This window comes from Labeo rohita, chromosome 10, assembly GCF_022985175.1.
Source record: "Labeo rohita strain BAU-BD-2019 chromosome 10, IGBB_LRoh.1.0, whole genome shotgun sequence".
Lineage (NCBI taxonomy): Eukaryota > Metazoa > Chordata > Actinopteri > Cypriniformes > Cyprinidae > Labeo > Labeo rohita.
The window spans coordinates 17,709,978-17,732,137 of NC_066878.1; the positions used below are offsets into that span (position 1 = coordinate 17,709,978).

The 22,160-nt window shown below is 36.5% G+C and overlaps 1 protein-coding gene across 1 annotated transcript in view; it reads left to right on the forward strand.

Moving 5' to 3' along the window:
• Positions 1-22,160, forward strand: part of exd3 (exonuclease 3'-5' domain containing 3) — a 71,502-nt gene that overhangs the window by 27,433 nt on the left and 21,909 nt on the right. The window lies entirely within an intron of this gene.

The following is a 22,160-nucleotide window of genomic DNA, read 5'->3' on the forward strand; positions in this document are numbered from 1 at the left end:
GATCTTGCAGGAAATAACCAACCAGTGTTTTGCGTCATGAATTCTGTATGTCGGTATCATTTTGGAATTCCATTGTGACTTTTTTTTTTTCTTCTGATGGAACAGCGAGATACCTTAACATTTGCACTGAAGTACCCTCTGTCTTGAGACATTTGAGTCTTATCTGCAGACGTTAGAGTTGTGAGCCCGGAAGGAAGCTCAAGGAGATAGAGGTCTTCATTGGTGACACTTCTCCTGTGAATCATTAGCTTGATGTGCCACTGCGGTTTTCACTAGAACAAGCACAGGAGGAACTTTCTTCAGGCATTTCCTCTCACATAAGTGATGATCGGAATTCAGACAATGGATATGGATAAGGAAATAAGTAATTACCGGAGGGATACCAAAATAACAGGAGACAAACAGAAGGAAAGAGTAAAGACAAAAAAGTACATAGTCATCATTAGAGATGCACGAATATGGTTTTTAGGATGTCAGTATATGGTTGGTTTTCTATGATAGGCTCTTAAATCATAAGTAAGATTGGTTTGAAGCCTCAAAACACACCTTTGTCCAAAAAAACACATGGCATGTGGTGTTCCTCAGGGCTCAGTCATTGGACCTTTGCTATTTAATCTGTATTTGCCCAAACAAGGTTAAATAACGTTTACAGCAAGATCAACCAAGCACTATTGTTGCTAGCATATTCTTTGTGGTTGCTGGCTAATTGCTTGCGAGTTCAAGTCAAAAATGTTTCTATGATGGGCTAAAATCATAACAGAGATAGCTTTGAAATATCATAACTCTCCTCACTCCATAAAACCACATGGCATGTGGTGTCCCTCAGGGCTCGATCATTGGACCTTTGGTATTTAACCTGTATATGCCCAAATTAGTATAAATAATGCAAGAAAACAGAAGAACATACCATAGGTAGCCAGCCAGATCTACCTAGTGCTTTTGTTGATAGGGTATTCTTGGTGGTTGCTGGCTAGTTGCTTACTAGTTCAAGTGAAAAATGTTTCTGTGATAGGCTGAAGTCATTAATGAGATCGCTCATATTGACAATTTTGACCAACCTTACAACACACCTTTGTCCAGAAAACCACATGGCATGTGGTGTTCCTCAGGGCTCGATCATTGGACCATTGCAGGTTTAACCTGTATATGTTAAAACAAGGCTGAAGACTAAAATCATAAAAGAGATTGCTTTGAAACATTACAACACGCCTATCTCCACAAAACCACATGGCGTGGTGTTCATCAGGGCTCGATCATTGGACCTGTGCTTTTTTACGGGTATATGTCCAAACTAGGTTAATAATGCAACATAACAGAAGAGTGTATCATGGGTAGAAGATATACCAACCACTGTTGTTGCTAGGGTTTTCTTGGTGGTTGCTGGCTAATTGCTTGCGAGTTCAAGTCAAAAATGTTTCTATGATAGGCTAAAGTCATTAGTGAGATCACTTTGAAACATTACAACACATCTTTGTTCAGATAACCACATGGAATGTGGTGTTCCTCAGGGCTCGGTCATTGGACCTTTGCTATTTAATGCCCAAACAAGGCTAAATAATGCAACATAACAAGAGCTCACCATGAATAGGCACCCAGATATACCAAGCATGGTTGTTGCTAGGGTATTCTTCGTGGTTGCTGGCTAATTGCTTGCTAGTTCAAGTGAAAAATGTTTCTATGATAGGCTAAAGTCATTAATGAGATCACTAATATTGACAATTTTGACCAACATTACAACACACCTTTGTCCAGAAAACCACATGGCATGTGGTGTTCCTCAGGGCTCGACCATTGGACCATTGCTGTTTAACCTGTATATGCTAAAACAAGGCTAAAGACTAAACTCATTAAAGAGATTGCTTTGAAACATTACAACACGCCTATCTCCACAAAACCACATGGCGTGGTGTTCATCAGGGCTCGATCATTGGACCTTTGCTTTTTTACCGGTATATGCCCAAACTAGGTTAATAATGCAACATAACAGAAGAGTATATCATGGGTAGAAGATATACCAACCACTGTTGTTGTTAGGGTATTCTTGGTGGTTGCTGGCTAATTGCTTACTAGTTCAAGTCAAAAATGTTTCTATGATAGGCTAAAGTCATTAGTGAGATCACTTTGAAACATTACAACACATCTTTGTTCAGATAACCACTTGGAATGTGGTGTTCCTCAGGGCTCGGTCATTGGACCTTTGCTATTTAATGCCCAAACAAGGCTAAATAATGCAACATAACAAGAGCATACCATGGATGGGCACCCAGATATACCAAGCACGGTTGTTGCTAGGGTATTCTTGGTGGTTGCTGGCTAATTGCTTACTAGTTCAAGTCAAACATGTTTCTATAATAGGCTAAAGTCATAAGTGAGATCACTTTAAAACATCACAACACATTTTTGTACAGGAAACCACATGGCATGTGGTGTTCCTCAGGGCTCTATCATTGGACCTTTGCTGTTTAATTTGTTTATGCTCAAACAAGGCTAAATAATGCAAAATAACAGAAGCACTGTTGTTGCTGGTGTATTCTTGGTGGTTGCTAACTAATTGCTTACTATTTCAGTTAAAAAAATGTTTCCATGATAGGCTAAAATCATAACAGAGATAGCTTTGAAATATCAGCACTCCACAAAACCACATAGCATGTGGTGTCTCTCAGGGCTCGATCATTAGACCTTTGCTGTTTGACCTTTGTATGCCCAAACTAGGATAAATAATGCAAGATAACCTTTTGTTGCTAGGGTATTCTTGGTAGTTGCTGGCTAAATGCTTACTAGTTCAAGTAAAAAATGTTTTTATGATAGGCTAAAGTCATAAGTGAGATCACTTTGAAACATTACAGCACACCTTTGTCCAGAAAACCATGTAGCATGTGGTGTTCCTCAAGTCTCGATCATTGGACCTTTGCTGTTTAACCTGTATATGTCCAAACTAGGATTAATAATGCAAGATAACAAAAGAACATACCATAGGTATCCAGCCAGATCTACCTATAGCGCTTTTATTGCTAGGGTATTCTTTGTGGTTGCTGGCTAATTGCTAAAGTCATAAGTGAGATAACTTTGAAACATCACAACACACCTTTGTCCAGAAAACCACGTGGCATGTGGTGTTCCTCAGGGCTCGATCATTGGACCTTTGCTGTTTAATTTGTATATGCTCAAACAAGGCTAAATAATACAACATAACAGAAGAGCGTACACTGTAAAAACAATTTGTTGAGTCAACTTAAAATAATTTGTTACCTGGCTGCCTTCAAATTTTTATTTCAGTCAACTCCAAAAAAGTTTATTTAACTTGAAATGTTAAGTTATGCTAAGTGACAACTTAGATATTTGAATTAATTCAGCTTAAAAATTTAAGGCAGCTGGGTTACTTACCCAGCTTTTAAGTTTAACAAACACAAATATCTTAGTTGTTACTTAGTACAGCTTAATATTTCAAGTTGACTAAACTTATTTGAGTTGACTGAACTTAAAATTTTAAGGCAGCAGGGTAACAAATTATTTTAAGCTGACTCAACAAATTGTGTTTTTTGTTTTTTACAGTGTACCATGGGTAGACAGCCACATCTACAGAGCACTGTTGTTGCTAGAGTGTTCTTGGTGGTTGCTGGCTAATTGTTTACTAGTTCAAGTCAAAAAATGTTTCTATGATAGACTAAAATCATAAAAGAGATTGCTTTGAAACATCGCAACATACCTTTTTTTTAGAAAACCACATGGCATGTGGTGTCCCCCAGGGCTCGGTCATTGGACCTTTGCTATTTAATCTATATATCCCCAAACAAGGCTAAATAATGCAACATAACAGAAGAGCATACCATAGGTAGGCAGCAAGATCTACTTAGCGCTATTGTTACTAGGGTACTAGTTCATGTCAAAAGAGTTTCTGTGACAGGCTAAAAGATTGCTTAGAAACACCACAATACAACCTTCCCCAGAAAACCACAATTTAAGGTGTCATAGCACAAACATGATGGGTTATGTGTTGAAATTTTGTTAAGAAGTTTGTTATAAATATGAGCAGTAGTAAAAGTGATGCAAACACAGCTCAAAACCATAATATTGGATAATACCAATGAGATGAGGTGAATAAGTAAAAGGGTGATGGGAAAGGAGACTGTGAGAAGAAAGGCAGCCCTGCAAGAGAGGACAGGCAGAAAGATGTAGTGAGAGATAACAGAGAAAAACAAAGGGAGAGACAGTCTAGGGTGTGAGACAAAGGGAGAGATGGAGGCAGATATGCGCTTGACTCATTCCTGCTGTAATACCTGATCTCCATTAGAGCTGCACCTCCGGCTCCACTGCAGGTCTACAGTTGTTTATTACCTGTGATTTTAGGATTCAAGAGCCTTTAGTGGCAGAGTTAACAGGTTAATGGGTTAACATTGCTAGTAAGATTTTTAAAATGATTTTAAAGAATCTCTTGTGCTCAGCGAGGCTGCATTTATGTCGAAGTATGAAATGTAAAAAATACAAAATAGCAGTTTTGTATTTGAACATATTTTAAAATGTATATGAGGGGAAAAAGTGATGCAGCAAGTTTGAATATGCAAAAGTGTGGGAATTGAAAGCTGTTTTCAATGAACGATGACCTAGATTTTGGTCTGGTCCTCATGTAGACTTATATAAAGACTTGGAATGTAGTGCACAATGTAGTGCCATTTGTTCATTTTTGGAGCTCGACGTTATTTATCTCCATGCGCTGTCATTGTAAAGAAAAAATCAGCATGGGAAATAGTCATGTGGGTTTGGAACAACGTGACGGTGAGTAAATGATGACAGAATTTTAATTCTCCCTAAACTATACCTTTACTAATTCTTGGCACGGCCTATTATTATTTATGTCATAACCATTAAGTTGTTGATGTGACATCCTGAAAACTCAGTGACTACGCAATTCTGCATGTATCATATGCCACACACCTCTTAACAGTCAAAACAGTTTCTACCACACCAAGTTCACACCTACAGCCAGCGAGGACAGGAGAGCACAGAGCTCTAGTCCAGACGTGGGTCGTCTGAGCTCCACATGGGTGGTGGTTTCCCCAAATGTTTCAATTTTGTGGCCACCTACCTTTCCTGAGCGGGTGGCCGTCGGCTCCCGTCCTGATCTGTCGCATTCCACCATTTGTTGCTCGAGGTTTCATCCACCTCTGTGTGTTTGTCGAACAAAATGTACAGCAAAATGTTCTAGAAAACAGAACGTCTGCATTTTTAAGGTCTGAATGAGAAGCACACTTTGGAATGTGATGGTGAGGTTGAAATAAAGACTGTATGATAACAGGAAAAATGGAGGTGAACCCCCAGGGCTGGTATGTGGAAGCCCACCCATGCTAAGTTAACCCTTTTGTTATCTGATTGTAAAGTTCTTTGATTAACAGTGACTTGCCCCCCCGGCTGAGGGACATTCCTGGAGCCCCCTGTGTGGCCCATTGATACTCATTGCCAATCATTAACCTCTCCCCTGCCCGTCCCGCCATAATCCTCTCTCTTTCTCTGTCTCTCAGTCTATCTCTCTCTTTCTTTCTCTGTCACTGCTTTATCAATGCCTCTTCCTGTGAATTCCTCTCTGTCCACACCAGGTTTAAGTCAGGATCAGGGCTAAGCTGAGTTCAAATGTGTCATCACACTAACTAGAGCACTAAATGGATTAGACGTCCGACTCGAGCCGGTAGAATGTAACTTGTCAGTAACATATTCATTTAAAATGACTGTTAACACTTTTAATACAGACATATAGTCCTAGTCAAAAGTTTGGACACACCTAGTCAATCTTTATTATGAGTATTTCCCACATTTTTTAAATCATAGTGAAGTCATCAAATCTATGAAATCAAATCTTTTCTATATTTCAGCTGTACTGAAAATACTTTTAATACTTTTATTTAATAAAATATGAATTAAAATGTCAAAATTATAAATATTCAATCACAATAAAAACATAACATAATAGAAACGATTGATCAAAAAACATGAGATTTGAAAATGAAAAAATAGAGTTATCTGTTTTAGCAAATTATTTTTGTTATGTTAAAGTACAATTAAAGATGATTTATTACTAATACATAATAATAATAATAATCATAATAATAATATATAATATAATATAATATAAAATAAATTATATATATATATTATAAAAAAATAAAATAGTACATTCCCACTGTAGAACATATAACTATATAATATATATATTAAATAATCTATTATAGAAATGTTATTTTATATATATATATATATATATTTATATATAAATATATATGTGTGTGTGTGTGTGTGTGTATATGTGTATATATATATATATATATATATATATATATATATATATATATACATATATATATATATATATATATATATATATATATATATATATATATATATATATATATATATATATATATATATATATATATATATATATATATATATATATATATATATATATATACATATACATATACATATATGTATATATACATATGTATGTATGTATGTACTTATCTATCTATATATAACTATATAATATATATAAAACAATGTATTATAGGAATGTTATTGTATGTATGTGTGTATATATGTATGTATGTATATATATACAGTGGGTACGGAAAGTATTCAGACCCCCTTAAATTTTTCACTCTTTGTTATATTGCAGCCATTTGCTAAAATCATTTAAGTTCTTTTTTTTTCCTCATTAATGTACACACAGCACCCCATATTGACAGTAAAACACAGAATTGTTGACATTTTTGCAGATTTATTAAAAAAGAAAAACTGAAATATCACATGGTCCTAAGTATTCAGACCCTTTGCTCAGTATTTAGTAGAAGCACCCTTTTGATCTAATACAGCCATGAGTCTTTTTGGGAAAGATGCAACAAGTTTTTCACACCTGGATTTGGGGATCCTCTGCCATTCCTCCTTGCAGATCCTCTCCAGTTCTGACAGGCTGGATGGTAAACGTTGGTGGACAGCCATTTTTAGGTCTCTCCAGAGATGCTCAATTGGGTTTAAGTCAGGGCTCTGGCTGGGCCATTCAAGAACAGTCACGGAGTTGTTGTGAAGCCACTCTTTCGTTATTTTAGCTGTGTGCTTAGGGTCACTGTCTTGTTGGAATGTAAACCTTCACCCCAGTCTGAGGTCCTGTGCACTCTGGAGAAGGTTTTCGTCCAGGATATCCATGTACTTGGCCGCATTCATCTTTCCCTCGATTGCAACCAGTCGTCCTGCAGCTGAAAAACACCCCCACAGCATGATGCTGCCACCACCATGCTTCACTGTTGGGACTGTATTGGACAGGTGATGAGCAGTGCCTGGTTTTCTCCACACATACCGCTTAGAATTAAGGCCAAAAAGCTCTATCTTGGTCTCATCGAACCAGAGAATCTTATTTCTCACCATCTTGGAGTCCTTTAGGTGTTTTTTAGCAAACTCCATGAGGAGAGGCTTCCGTCGGGCCACTCTGCCATAAAGCCCCGACTGGTGGAGGGCTGCAGTGATGGTTGACTTTCTACAACTTTCTCCCATCTCCCGACTGCATCTCAGGAGCTCAGCCACAGTGATCTTTGGGTTCTTCTTTACCTCTCTCACCAAGGCTCTTCTCTTCCGATAGCTCAGTTTGGCCGGACAGCCAGCTCTAGGAAGGGTTCTGGTCGTCCCAAACGTCTTCCATTTAAGGATTATGGAGGCCACTGTGCTCTTAGGAACTTTAAGTGCAGCAGAAATTTTTTTGTAACCTTGGCCAGATCTGTGCCTTGCCACAATTCTGTCTCTGAGCTCTTCAGGCAGTTCCTTTGACCTCATGATTCTCATTTGCTCTGACATGCACTGTGAGCTGTAAGGTCTTATATAGACAGGTGTGTGGCCTTCCTAATCAAGTCCAATCAGTATAATCAAACACAGCTGGACTCAAATGAAGATGTAGAACCATCTCAAGGATGATCAGAAGAAATGGACAGCACCTGAGTTAAATATATGAGTGTCACAGCAAAGGGTCTGAATACTTAGGACCATGTGATATTTCAGTTTTTCTTTTTTAATAAATCTGCAAAAATGTCAACAATTCTGTGTTTTTCTGTCAGTATGGGGTGCTGTGTGTACATTAATGAGGAAAAAAAATGAACTTAAATGATTTTAGCAAATGGCTGCAATATAACAAAGAGTGAAAAATTTAAGGGGGTCTGAATACTTTCCGTACCCACTGTGTGTATATATATATATATATATATATATATATATGTATGTATTTATGTATGTATGTATGTATGTACTTATCTATCTATATATAACTATATAATATATATAAAACAATGTATTATAGGAATGTTATTGTATGTATGTGTGTATATATATATATATATATATATATATATATATATATATAACCAATAAAAATGATCTATAATAGAAATAAGTTCTTTATTATATATATAATAAATAATAACAAATAATATATATATCTCTACACACACACACACACACACACACACACACACACACACACACACACACACTTTTTTTTCAGAAATTACTCACAAAATAGCAAGGATGCATTAAATAATAATTTATAATGCTAAACAAAAAAAAGGATGTTTTAAATAAATGCTGTTCTTTATACTCGTTCTAGTCACCAAAGGCTCCTGGGAATAAAAATCATTACAGTTTCCACAAAAATATGAAGCAGCACAATTATCATGTGACACTGAAGACTGGAGTAATGATGCTGATTTCACAATATTACCATTTTTCCTGTGTTTAGAAATGCGGCCTTGGTAAGCATAAGAGATAAGTACATTAAAAAAATTGTTAGGGTATTCTGGGTTGGTAAGTCAATAGAGCGATATTCTGGTCCCCCAAAATGTTTTGAATTCTTTCATGCACTTAAATTATAAGCAATAATAACAGCAATGCTTGCTTCAGCAAGAACCACTAATTATTTTGGTCACATGGTTATGATTCCTTGAAATCAACACCATGTTCTTCATATCTCGTACCACTCCTCTGTCTGGTATCCAGTCATACAGTAATTCCTCACACATTACCGTGTTACTTATATCATTCCATTTGGCCAATACTTGATCCCTGCCATTTCTCTGGGAAACGTTCTGCAAATGTGTCTCCACCGATGTGGCATCCAAACCACGGAGACAGACTTTCTAAGTTTACTTGATCAGCTTCATACAGCAGCATCAGATGACTCCCGACCCTTTATTTAGACATGAGACTCGCAGGTTCTTGATATCACAGATGCTGCCGTAGCACTAGCGCAAGACTTCCCACGATACCGTTGAGGGGAGATTTTGGGGGGTGAACAGGAACCGAAACAGCGTGAGAATGTATAAGGAGAGAGAGGAAGAGAAAGAGCTAGAGGGTGTTTGAAAGAAGGATTTCTGACTCTTTGATCTACAAGAAGGCTGAGAAAAAGGGAAGAAAATGAAAAGACAGGAGAACTTTGAGGTTCTGCAGCAGAGCAAGTGTGCAAAACACTCTTGGCTGATTGATCGTATTTCCGTTCCTTTTTTCTCTTGGCACATTTAACCCCATTGTTTTATTTGTGGTCTAAACCATACGAAGCACTTGATTAAAGTCACATGAAGTCAAAGTGTGCCCTATTTAATGTCTTAAAGGAACAGTTCACAGAAAAAGAACAGTTCTGTCATCATGTGTCATTCCAGTCCTGTACAACTGTGTCTTCTGTAAAACGCGAAACAAGACATTCCAAGAATGTCCAAGCTGCCCTTTTCCATACAGTTAAAGTGAATGGTGACTGCAGCTCTTGTGTGTTCGATTTTCTGTTAATAATTTACAAATCTACCACTTCGGAAGACAAAAATGTAAAGTATTTAAGTGGACTACTTTACAATGCTTTTATTGCACACATTTGTGTCCTTTTTGGAGCCTGACAGTCCCAGGTCCCGATCCATTTTTTACTTCATGAAGACAGCAGCATGAACATTACTCAGTTTCTCATTTTGTGTTTCACCAAAGAACAAGTCAAGGCACAAAAGTGACTTTTTATGTCATTTGAAAATAGTGTGTGAATTTAATGTGTTGTTCGCCCGGTAATGGCATTTGTCATTGTTTTTGGTTAAAAAATGTACTTATTTCCTTATGACTGTAAGATTATTTAGTGACAAATTTGTGGCAGAGTCTTTAGACTTCATTTTAGTCAATTTCATTTAATTCGATTTAATTTGAGTTAATGACGGCATGTAGATTTTATTTACTTGCCAGAAGTAGGGCCTTATGAAATCAGTTTTTTCAATTTTTTCCTAATTCTTTTTCATTTTTCTAGACATTTTTCTAATGGTTAAATTACACTTTATAAATCAAAAAGCATGTATGTATGTAATTGAAATTATGAAAGTTACACAATTTAACAGCAATTTATTAAGAGTTAAAAAAAAACTACTTTTTTAAGGACCAGTTAAATGCTTTAATTTTTTCCCCCTCAAATTCAGTTTTATTTTTTTGTGAAACTGCGAGTTTTCCATTAATTTTATGGGTTCTATTTTAATGTTTTCATTAAATTTAATTATGAAAAGCTTTTCTCATTTATTTTTATAAAGATAATAATATACTATTATTTTATTTATTTCTTCTTTTTTTTCAAAAATACTGTGTTGTGTAGTTAGATTTTTCTGGTAAATAAATTCTGGTAAACATTTTTTTTTGCTAAAATAATGTTTTAATAATAATTTTATTAGTAGTAGTACTTTTGCCATAATTACATTAAGTAATTACATTAAAGGAGAAGTCCACTTCCAGAACAACAATTTTCAAGTAATTTTCTCACCCCCTTGTCATCCAAGATGTTCATGTCTTTCTTTCTTCAGTCGTAAAGAAATTATGTTTTTTGAGGAAAACATTTCTGCATTTTTCTCCATATAATGGACTGCTATGGTGCCCTGAGTTTAAACTTCCAAAAGGCAGATTATGTGGCTTCAAACGATCACAAATGTGGTTGTAAACGATATTCTCAAACGCTCGTCTTGTCTTGCTCTCCCTGAACTCTGTGTATTCTGGCTCAACAGTTAGGGTATGTCAAAAAACTCTGACCGTATTTTCTCCCTCAACTTTTTTATCATTTCAAAATCATCCTACATCATTGCAGAAGTTCCGACCCAGTCTTTGCGAAGTGAACATGCAAAGAAGATCAAACGCCCTTAACAAAAAAGGTAAAACGGCGATACAGGACGATTTTGAAGTTGAGGGAGAACATGAGATGAGAGGGTTTTTTTACCCTAACTGTCATGAATCGGAACAAAACAGTCCAGGCAGAGTAAGACTAGATGAGCGTTTGGCATTTAAAAGTATAGAAATTGTATTATTATTTTTTTAAAATAACCGATCGTTTTGCTAGATAAGACCCTTCTTCATCGGCTGGGATCGTTTACAACCGCATTTGAGATCATTTGAAGCTGCATTTACACTGCATTTGGCACCATATCAGTCCATTATATGGGGAAAAATGCTTTGAATGAAGAAAGAAAGACATGACAAGGGGGTGAGTAAATTATTTGTAAATTGTTGTTTTGGAAGTGGAGTTCTCCTTTAAGTAATATATTTCTGTCAGAGTTTCTTCAAGTTAAGCCAAACTTTTATTTTGACAGTTTGCTGTGAAGACTTTTAAACTGCCCCTATTATGGATTATGAAAGGTTCATATTTTGGTTTTGGGAGTCCCCAACAACAGGTTGACATGCATGCAAGGTCAAAAAACACTTTTGTTGTCTTACATGCATTTATTTTCACAATGACTTATTGGCACAATGACTCCCAAACATTTTCTCCTTTGCGTGATTCTAATCTGCGGTGATTGGTCCAGTCTGTTGTGATTGGTCTACTGCGTGCAGTGCATGTTGGAAGCAGAACGCCCATCACCATTACATTAAACACCCAACCAGCCGTGGTATATGCCTTAACCCAATGCCGAAACGTATTGATAAAGCACTGCAGTTTGTACATCAGCGTATTGCTCTATTCTCTGTCATAACTGCAAGTAATAACAATAACAAACATTCACTACTGTCATATAGAAACACTTTGCAACATCCAATACTGTAAATCTGTAAACCAACCCTGCTTTTTTTCTTTCTGAACATATCGACTTGGAAATACGGCACATTACAGAAGTGCAGTGGGTTGCGGATAGTTTCATTTTCATGAAAGTATGAAACTCAGTTTAGGTCAGAGAGTTCAAAAACAGGCATGTCGTCTTAGTTGTCGTTTTCCCGCTTTACCCCGACCCCTGCCTGTAGGGCAAGAAGGAAAGGGAAAAGGAGGGAGAGAGCGAGAGAGAGGAGATGAGAGCAGGGAGACATTCCTCAGACATGCCAAGACATTCCGAGGGAAACCATCCCAAATATTTCCCACTGCGATCCGCACTGTGTGTGTGCCTATGAGTGTATGACTCCCGTTTCTGGGGCCAATCTGACAAACTGACTGACAGGCTGTCTGCACCGAAGCACACGAGATGTGTGTGTGGGAAAGTGCAAGTGAGAAAGTCAATGTGAGAATAATTGAATCTGCACTTGTTGGAGAGACTGAAAGACGAGGAGGGGGGGAGAAGGGTCATGTAAAGCACGTCTTTTAAAAGGCACAGGAAACTTTTTCGATTATCGCTCTTTTTCTACCTCATCCAGGCTACTCTTATGCAGCTACATTTTAGACTCAGCTTATTATGACCAAGATTGCTCATGTAAAGTGACCAGCCAGAGTTAGTTTTGTTTAGCATGCAGCTCAGGAGAGAGTTTTACTGAATTAGGTTATTCCACCATAATCAGCTTGCAGTTTATTATTTCATGGATTTGTAGACTGGGGTCCGTGGGAGGCCACAAAAAAGCAAAATGTAAGGCTTTTAGATCTGTCAAGGTTAATTTAGTTTAAATAAGATATTAATTAATTATGTTTAATACATGCTTCTTGACAAATATATTTAATACATGCTTCATGAAATCATGACACTCTGATAGTGGGGAGAAAAGTATAATGTAAATATAAAGTAAATGTTCTCCAGAGAAAAAAAAAAAAAAAAAAAAAACCTTATTATTTGCTGGTCAGTATTTATGTTTTTATTATTAATTTTATTACATTTTTATTAATAATTAATTTAATAATGAATTAATTGTATTAATTTATAATAATTTATTAATGGCTATATACTATACAATATAGTATTTATACTTTTACTTAAATCACATTTAATTTAATGTGTTACTTGGTGTTTATTTGTATTAATTTACTAGCAGTCTCTGAGTAAAAATTGTTTTACCACCTAATGTATTTTTTATACATGAATACATATCTTTGCACATACAAATATATAGATTTAATATATAGATAAGGTATATAGACTAATTTTATTATTCATTTTTATTTTATTATATTTGTAATGCAATTTTTTTATTATTATTATTATTATTATTATTATTATTATTATTAATAATAATAATAATAAATAATATTTATTATGAATTAATTTATCAATTTACATCATGGCTCATACTTAATATTTTCTCAAACTTTGTAAATAGGCCTTTAACATTTAACAAATTTATATAGGTTTGTTGCCTTAAAATGTTACTTTTCCATATTATATTATGTATTTATGTAAAGGGAATCATGATATTTGGGGCTTATTAAAAAAAAAACGTGTAAAGAGGTCCTATTATGCTCTTTTACGAAGTCTTGATTTTGTTTTGGGGGTGTACTAGAACATGGTTCGAAGCATTATTTTTAACATAATTTTACGTTATTACAATACGTTTCTCAGAGCCTGGCACATATGGCTCAATTAGTTCCGGGTTTAATGAAGGCCTGCCTTCCGAAAAATGAAATGCGTTGTGATTGGTTAACTCTCCCACTGTGTTGCGATTGGCGAACAGATTAGACGGTGTTTTAGTACTGCCACGCCCCTTGTCAAAGAAGCTAGCTAGATTAAAGTGATTCTTACATTTTTAAAAACATCGATTTGCTACAGGAGACCTTTATTAACCCCCTGGAGCCATGTGAGGCAATTTTATATTGTGGATGGATGCATATTATTAGACTTGTTTTGGACTGATGAAGAGAAATACCTGTCTATGCTGTTCTAATGCTTGGAAGTGCCAGGATAAATTTTAATATAACTCTGATTGCATGCGTCTGAAAGAAGTCAGTCATATACACCTAGGATGCATGGAGGGTGAGTAAATAATACGCTACAGTAGTGTTGGGTCCTATCCGAATACATGATATTACGTGCTAATGTAGTTAGTTATTTACATACTTAGTTTCATTGCCTGAAAGCAGCTCTGGCATAATGCTAAAAGCATCAACATTATCAAAGAACATCATCACGGATCAGCCTAGCCTATTCTAGTGCAAGTTTATGCATTTAAAAAAAACACTTGCGTTATAAGTGAAGCTATCTACACTGTATGATGAATAAATGTCTTACCACACACTGCACACGTCGGCAGCGCGTTACTGCTCTAAAGCGGCCACTCTAGTCAATGCTTGTGTTTATACACGCCACACTGCCGCTTATTGAAGCGGTTCTCCGCACTGCATAGCTAAATTTAGGCTAATCCCCCACCTCCTCCCTACCCTTCCTCCAACAATTTGAATTTCTGTGGGCTGGATTTATTTTAATGATATTCTAATGGACCGCGTTGTGACATCATTGCACGCGGAAAACAAACGCTGTAGTCCAAAGGAGCCGTTCGTTGTAGTTCTTGAAAAGGGATTTTTTTTAAAAATGAAATATCTCCTTTTGGAGTGGACTTTGAGATTTGTAACTTTGTAGATCTTTTTTATGCCCAAAGATACACACCACACACTTACTAAAGTTCAAAAGCATAATAGCACCCCTTTAAAAACCTTAGTCTAGTTGACTTGCTACTAGGTACTTCAAACTAAAATATTTAATGCTACAAGCTGGGTTTTCATCCAAACCTATGGACAAAACTGCAATATCACATAAGACTAATTGCGCATAAGCACCGTTTCCGAGTCAAAAAGAACAAAATCGTCACTTCCTGATAAACTGGCATGAAATATCCCAAGAAAAGTATGAGAAGCCACTGAATATGATAATTTTCATATATAATAAATTACTTGCATCTCAGAGCAAGCAGACGAAACATGGTAAATGCGGTTATTGCTTTCAGAGGTGGATGCCTGCTGTTTGGGAACACAGTCGTGTAAGACAGTTCTGGGAAGCAATTATACAGAAATATTTTGACGACAGACTTTAAGAATGACCATGGGCGACATTTCAAATGCTGTGCAATGAGATGGGTCTGCTGGTTAGTCAGGTTATGCCGTCCCATAACGCAAAGTCACATGACTTTGATGTGTGTGGAGGCATTTATTCAGCAAATGCATTTCCATCTCCCATTATTCGCATTAACCCTTTATCGCACAAGCCAAAAAACACTTCATTAGCAAAATTTTTTTTTGCTAATTAAGGGATATTCTTTTTGAAATCTGGTGTCTTCATCAGTCGTTTCTGATGCAATACTTGAAAATCCACATAAAAACAGGTTGAAAACATAGCTACCACCCTGGAAAACTAGTGATTAGTTATTACTCAAAAGTAATTATCAAACTGGTATCTTGTACATAGGCTTTGTTTCCAGACAGACTTAAGTGTGTTTCAGCAAACTCTCGTCAGTTTCGTGAGAAACACATTTATCGTCAGTAAACGTAATGCGGGTGATCTGAAGGCGTTGTGTCAGTGGAAATCTAAACTCAGTTTAACTTGTCAAGATTATCTTACACCTTTTCCCCCAGTAAACCGTTGCAGAACGTTGTGGTTTGGCTAACCTCATCCAGCTTTCACACCCCGGATGTGTCATATTTTGGCGGAAAGAGTTGCAAACTTGCACTTCTGTCTGTGTGTCCGGTGCAAGGGGTCAGTCTGTGAGCACAGAGGGTCAGGGTATCCAACGTGTGTGTGTGTGCTTGTATTCGAAATGTATAATAGGAGCGTATTTCCTGTTGGCACCCCCGGTTGCTCTCGCTCTCTGGGTCTGCGATTAGCTGCGGTGAGGAATCTGTAGCACCCGGCAGCTGGAATGTCCTGTTTGCCTAGATCTGTTTGTGCTTTCTGCGCGCTGTGTTTTGATTGGCCTGACTGGCACTGGTGTGTATGTGTGTGTCTGTAACGCAACGCAGAGCCTCTCTGTTTGATGTGAGCCATTGTGTCAGAGCCAAGCTGCTTCCTGCTACTGCTGAGAGAAAGACAGCGAGGGACCCTTACTTAGACTTTTCCTAAATATACTTTTAAATGGTGCGTAATTTCCGTATTTTGCGCCGATCTCACGGCGCACACACACAGCTGCCTCTGTCCGTGTCGCAGGGTATTAAAGAAATAATCTGGGTTATTTTCAACTTCATGTCTGTGGACAACATCTGTGGTATGGCGTCCGTTAGCACAAATGATAACATTGACTCTTTCATTAATAAATCCACTATATCCAATAAGTCCACTTTCAAAACAAAAATTTACAGATAATTTACTGACCCCCTTGTCATCCAAGATGTACGTGTCTATCTTTCTTTAGTCGATATGAAATTATGTTTCTTGAGGAAAATGTTTCAGGATTTTTCTCCATATAATGGACTTCTATGGTGCCCCCAAGTTTGAACTTCTAAAATGCAGTTTAAATGTGGCTTCAAAGAGCTCTAAATGATCCCAGCCGAGGAAGAACGGTCTCATCTAGCGAAGCAATCGGTCACTTTCAAAACAAATTGACAATTTATATACTTTTTAACCTCAAATGCTCGTCTTGTCTTGTCTCTGCGATGCGCATGTGTAGGCTGTGTAATCCGGGTCAATACAGTTAGGGTATGTCGAAATACTCCTGTCCCGTTTTCTTTTTCAACGTCAAAAAACACTTAGTGTGAGCGTAAAAACTTTTTTGCAAATTAAGGGATTTTCTTTTTGAAATCTGGTGTCTTCATCACTTGTTTCTGATGCAATACTTCAAAATGCACATAAGGTTGAAAACATAGCTACCACCCTGGAAAACTAGTGATTAGTTATTACTCAAAAGTTTACTACGTCACTCTTTTATCTTTTTTTTGAGAAGGCCGTTTGATCTTCTTTGCATGCTCACTTTGTAAACACTGTGTCGGTACTTCTGCAGCGATGAGAAAACGATATGGGAGTTTTTTTTGACACACCCTAACTGTATTGAGGTTAAAAAGTATATAAACTGTCCATTCGTTTTGAAAATGAGGATTGCAAGGCGATTTTTGAAGTTGGAGGAGACGCCCTTTAACGACCCACAGACCCTTTAATGAAAACTTACAATCTTTAGAGTAAACTGACCAAATATAATGATGTCAGTAAATCTCTAGTAGGAGTTTCTTAGAGCATAAAACATGCCACTTCCTGTTGCCAGCAGATGGCACTATGACTATAACTGATTATGGGCATGGGCATGTGTTCATGGTGAAACAACAAAGTTTGTCAGGCCACCACGGACACGCCCTTCAACGAAAACTGTAGATCTTTGCAATTTATCACAAAGGGATTTAGATTAGACTGACCAAATTTGGTGTTGATCTGTTTAAATCTCTAGGAGTAGTTTGTTTAAATACGCCTGAAAAATGGCACAAATCTTGCCAAGAAAATTCATCTTTCTGTTGCACTTTGAACTTCGTACCAGCTGACTTTTTTTGTAGGTACTGGTGTGTTACATTTGTCCACCGAATTTCGTACATGCATGTGAAACATAGCTCGAGGGGCACTTCGTTGAAATTTGTGTGTGAAAGTGGTGTTCCGTTGTCGCTGTACCGTTGATCCCTATTTGGTGTTCATACTCAACTGCTGTATCCTACTGTAACAGAAGGGGATCACTTCTACATTATATTGTAGCACCATCACATCATTGCGTATTTGTACAAATTCAAAGTCTCATTGACTTTCTTGTATTGGAAAAGATTGTTAATTTCACTTCAGGCCATCCGAGATGTAGGTGACTCTTTTTCCTCAGTAAAACAGTAAAGAATATTTTTAGCTGGAACTAGTGTTGTTTTTGGCGGCCTGTTTTAATTTTAATTTTAGTCTAGTCTTTGTGTGAAGCTGTCATCTTAGTTTTTATCAGTTTTAGTCACGTTCATACTCTTTTTAGTCTAGTCAAGTTTCAGTCGACTAAAAGTCTGAGCATTTTAGTCTTATTTTAGTCAGAATTATCCATGACTATTTTCGTCTAGTTTTAGTCAATGAAAATGTTATTGTAGTCTGACAAAAGTAGCTACAGTATTTGGCCAACAAGGGATGCTTAGCAGTGTTAGGTTACTTCCAAAATGTAATACATTATATATTACTAGTTACTGTCTTTTAAAAATAATTAGTTACATTACAATATTACTGTCTCTGAATTGTAATGCCTTGCACTACTTTTGAGTTACTTTCACCAAAATATCCACAGAAATATGACTAGGCATTATAAAATACCAAAATGTAGTTTACTGCAGCACATATTTATATATAAAAGCAAAAAGTATACTACTGTAATATTACTACTTTTGTAATGCAGTACTCCCAACACCGATGCTTAGTACACATGGAGTCAGGTAGCTTGTTTGTTGTTGTCTTCTAAATAATTAGTCTCGTTTTTATTCGTGAACAATATTGCATTATACATTTAATTATAGCGATCGTCACATGACCAGCCTTTACGCTGCGTCTCGTCTCGTTTTCGTCACGTGATAAAGGTTCGTTGACGATGATATTCAGTCATAATTTTCGTTGACGAAAAAGCAACACTAGCTGAAACTGTGGTCCTTGCTGATTCATATAGTGCAAGACAGGGGATACTGTACAGACGATTTTGCGAATGAGTCATTCTTTTGAAAGTGGTTTTGCCGTTGACTTGCATTTTATGAGTCACCAAGGACCATGATATAAGCTCAAAATATATACTGTTCTACTGAAGAGAAACGTCACCTACATCTTGGTAGTGTTGTCACGATACCAAAATTTTTGCTTTGATACGATACCTGACTAAAATATCACGATACTACAACTGAACTGATACTACGAAATAAAACATAGAACAACAGGAAAAGTAATAATAGATGATCCAAATGGAGATCATAGTTATTTTATCTATTAAAACAAAGCATTTCATTCCCCCTTAAAATAAATAAATAAATAAAATAATAATAATCACATGCCAGTGCCACTACACAGGATTATGGTGAACGACTACCAAGCCTACAGGGATAGAGATCTTTGCTATATTGGTAAGTTAGCTTAAAGTATGAAGCCAAATCTTATTTCATGATATGGTCACTTTATTTCACAACAACGATTTATATCATGACAGTTGACATTTTTTGTTATTCTATCTTTGTTATTAATAATAAGAACCTAGATGCAAGTAACAAACTAAAGGACACCTACAATAAAACAAAGCCACAAATGAAATAAAGAGGGCCCTATGAAATCTGTTTTATTTATTTTTGTTTTATGTATTTTCTGTTTTATATGTTTTCTCTATTTAATAGTTTAATTGAATTAATTGAAACTTGCAGAATTTAACAGCAATTTTATTCAAAGTTTAACAAAAATTACGTTTTAAGGCCCTATGAAATGCGTTGTATTATTTTTCTCAAATTCAGTTTTGTTTGTGGATCTCTGTTTTCTATTAATTTTCTGGATTCTATTTAAATCGTTTCATTACATTTTAATAATCAAAAGCATGTCTAATGAATTTATAAAGGATAATTAGATTTGATAAAGAAGTAATTTATTATTGGCTATTATTATTATTTATTTTATTTTTTCAGAAATACTGTGTTGTGTATATGCAATTTTCTGGTAAATAAATTCTGGTAAATATGTCCTTCATTGTTTTAATAATATTTTTATTAGTAGTAGTAGTAGTTCTATCTTTACATTTAAGTAATAATGTAATATATTTCTGACTGTCAAGTTAAACCGAACTTTTATTTTGATGGGTTGCTGTGAAGACCTTTAGGGTTTTTTATGACGATAGTTTTCTGCAAAAAAAAAAAAAAACGGTAAAATACTCATGAAGTGACTCTCAGAGCAGTTCTAGAGATTATGTTCATATGTTCATATACTCGTATATTGAGGCGACAGAGGCTGAAAACACCGCAAGCGTCACACGTTTGTGTGTAGTAAACAAAACTGCGCGTCTGCGCCATTCACTAACAGAAATGCAGAAATTGTTTGTATTAAAATTGTATTAAAATGCATTCTTGAAGTAGCGGTACTAGTAAAATGCGGGAATCGTACCGTTTTTAAAAGCAGGGTATCGTGATACTTTTTAAGTACCGGTATATCGTGCAACACTAGGGGTTAGTATATTAACAGCCTTTTTTGGGTAAACTATCTCTTTAAAACTCTGTTGGAACAGCAAACTTCACCCACAGGAAATCCAAAAGTTCATCCACCTAGGAAAGTAGTCCCAACTGAAAATTATGATTGACAGCTTCACAAACGCAAATAACACAAGTTTCCACTAAAGAATTCATGTAAGTACTTAAAAACACAAGCTTGACGTTTCATATTTTAACCCTCTGGTTTGCTTCCTACTAAACTTCAATGGTAAAAAAAGTTTCCAATTCATGAAGTCAAACCAATGATCTGCATGCCATAGACCCTGTCTGAAGACACACCGGTTAAAAACTCACAGCTGGCCTGTAAATGTCCCCTCTGTACCCAGAAAGCACATCATGTGAAAGTTGTAAGACATCCTTGGCTTGGCTAAAGAAACTGAGCTGTCAAAAATCTTGATTAGAAAACGAGCCGCATGACTTGAGGTATCATTCACGTCTGCAAACGGTGTGGGACGAGTTGTGCAACAAAGTCTTTTGGGATTAAGGTTTTGTTGAAATCAGTAACTGTTAGTATGAGCAATGATAAAAGTGATGCTTGCTTTAGCAAAGTGGGAGCTGATGAATGTCTGTGAGAACAAACATAATACGGTGATCGTAAGACACGCACACAAAGAAAGAAGAGAGAGAATTCTTCCCAAGTAAGGGAAAGGGAGGGTAAATGATTGACGGATCTTTTCAGAAAGAGATAGGAATGGAATGAGAGAGAGGAAGAGAGAGCGAGAGATGAAATGAGCTCTTCCTCTAGCTGCTTTCTGCTTGAGAGCATTCCTGTGCGGCGATGATGTCATGAGAACTGGCCCCGGGCAGACAGGGCTGCTTATGTTGTTCAGAGAGGAGGGGCCGCACTCTTTCACCTCACGGAAAGACAGAGCCATATATCACTTCCATACAGCACGCAAATATGTGTGTCGGAAAAGAAGCTCAGACACAAACACAAAGTCTGTGTGTGTGTGTGTGCTCTTGTGAATGTACCCTTCAGGAATTCTCTAAATTGTCTGAAATTGCTGCCGCCTTGTCATGTTTCAGTATTAGCCTTCTGTCATGGTATTAGGCTTCTGTCATTTGATGCTCTAAACATCCGGCACTGGGTTTGCCAAATATGGCAGCTCAACATTCTTTAAACAAGGAACAGCATGTTTTAAAATACTGGCAATATCAGCTGACAGTCAACAGCTGTGTTAGTGTTGTGTATTGTAATAGAAGGCACAAAATGATACAGGCCTTTGATTTACAGGCCAAAGAATGGGTTTATTTTTAACAGAAATCAAAAATTATTAGTACTGTATATACTTTTAAACCTGCATGCCATTTTTCTGGTATGCAATTGGACAAAATTGGACAAAAACCAGGCTGCTCTTTTCCAAACAGCGAAAAGCACATGAAAGTAGTCCATGTGTGATTTGTGAACAAGAAGGGAAGATCATTAGTGAACAATGGCACAGTTTTGAAGCAAACGTTAGTGTATGCATACAGCCAAATCTGTAGCCATTTAAAGTCTACTTCATTTGATAGCATGCGCGAACACAACCTCTCGACACATGCACACTGGAAAGTTTGGTCTTTGTTCACTCTCTGCTATTTCTCTTCAGAATTTGTGACCGGTAAAAATGTTTTTGGACATGTTTAAACTGGGTTTGTATTGCATCGCTTAACCCCCTCATACAAGCGTTCGTCATCTTGTGGACAAACTATTTAGTGCAAGAAAATGCACATGCATGTGCATGCAAAGGCCAAAGTATACTTTATACAGTTTTTACCGGTACGTGGCGGTTCATGTGCTTTGCGC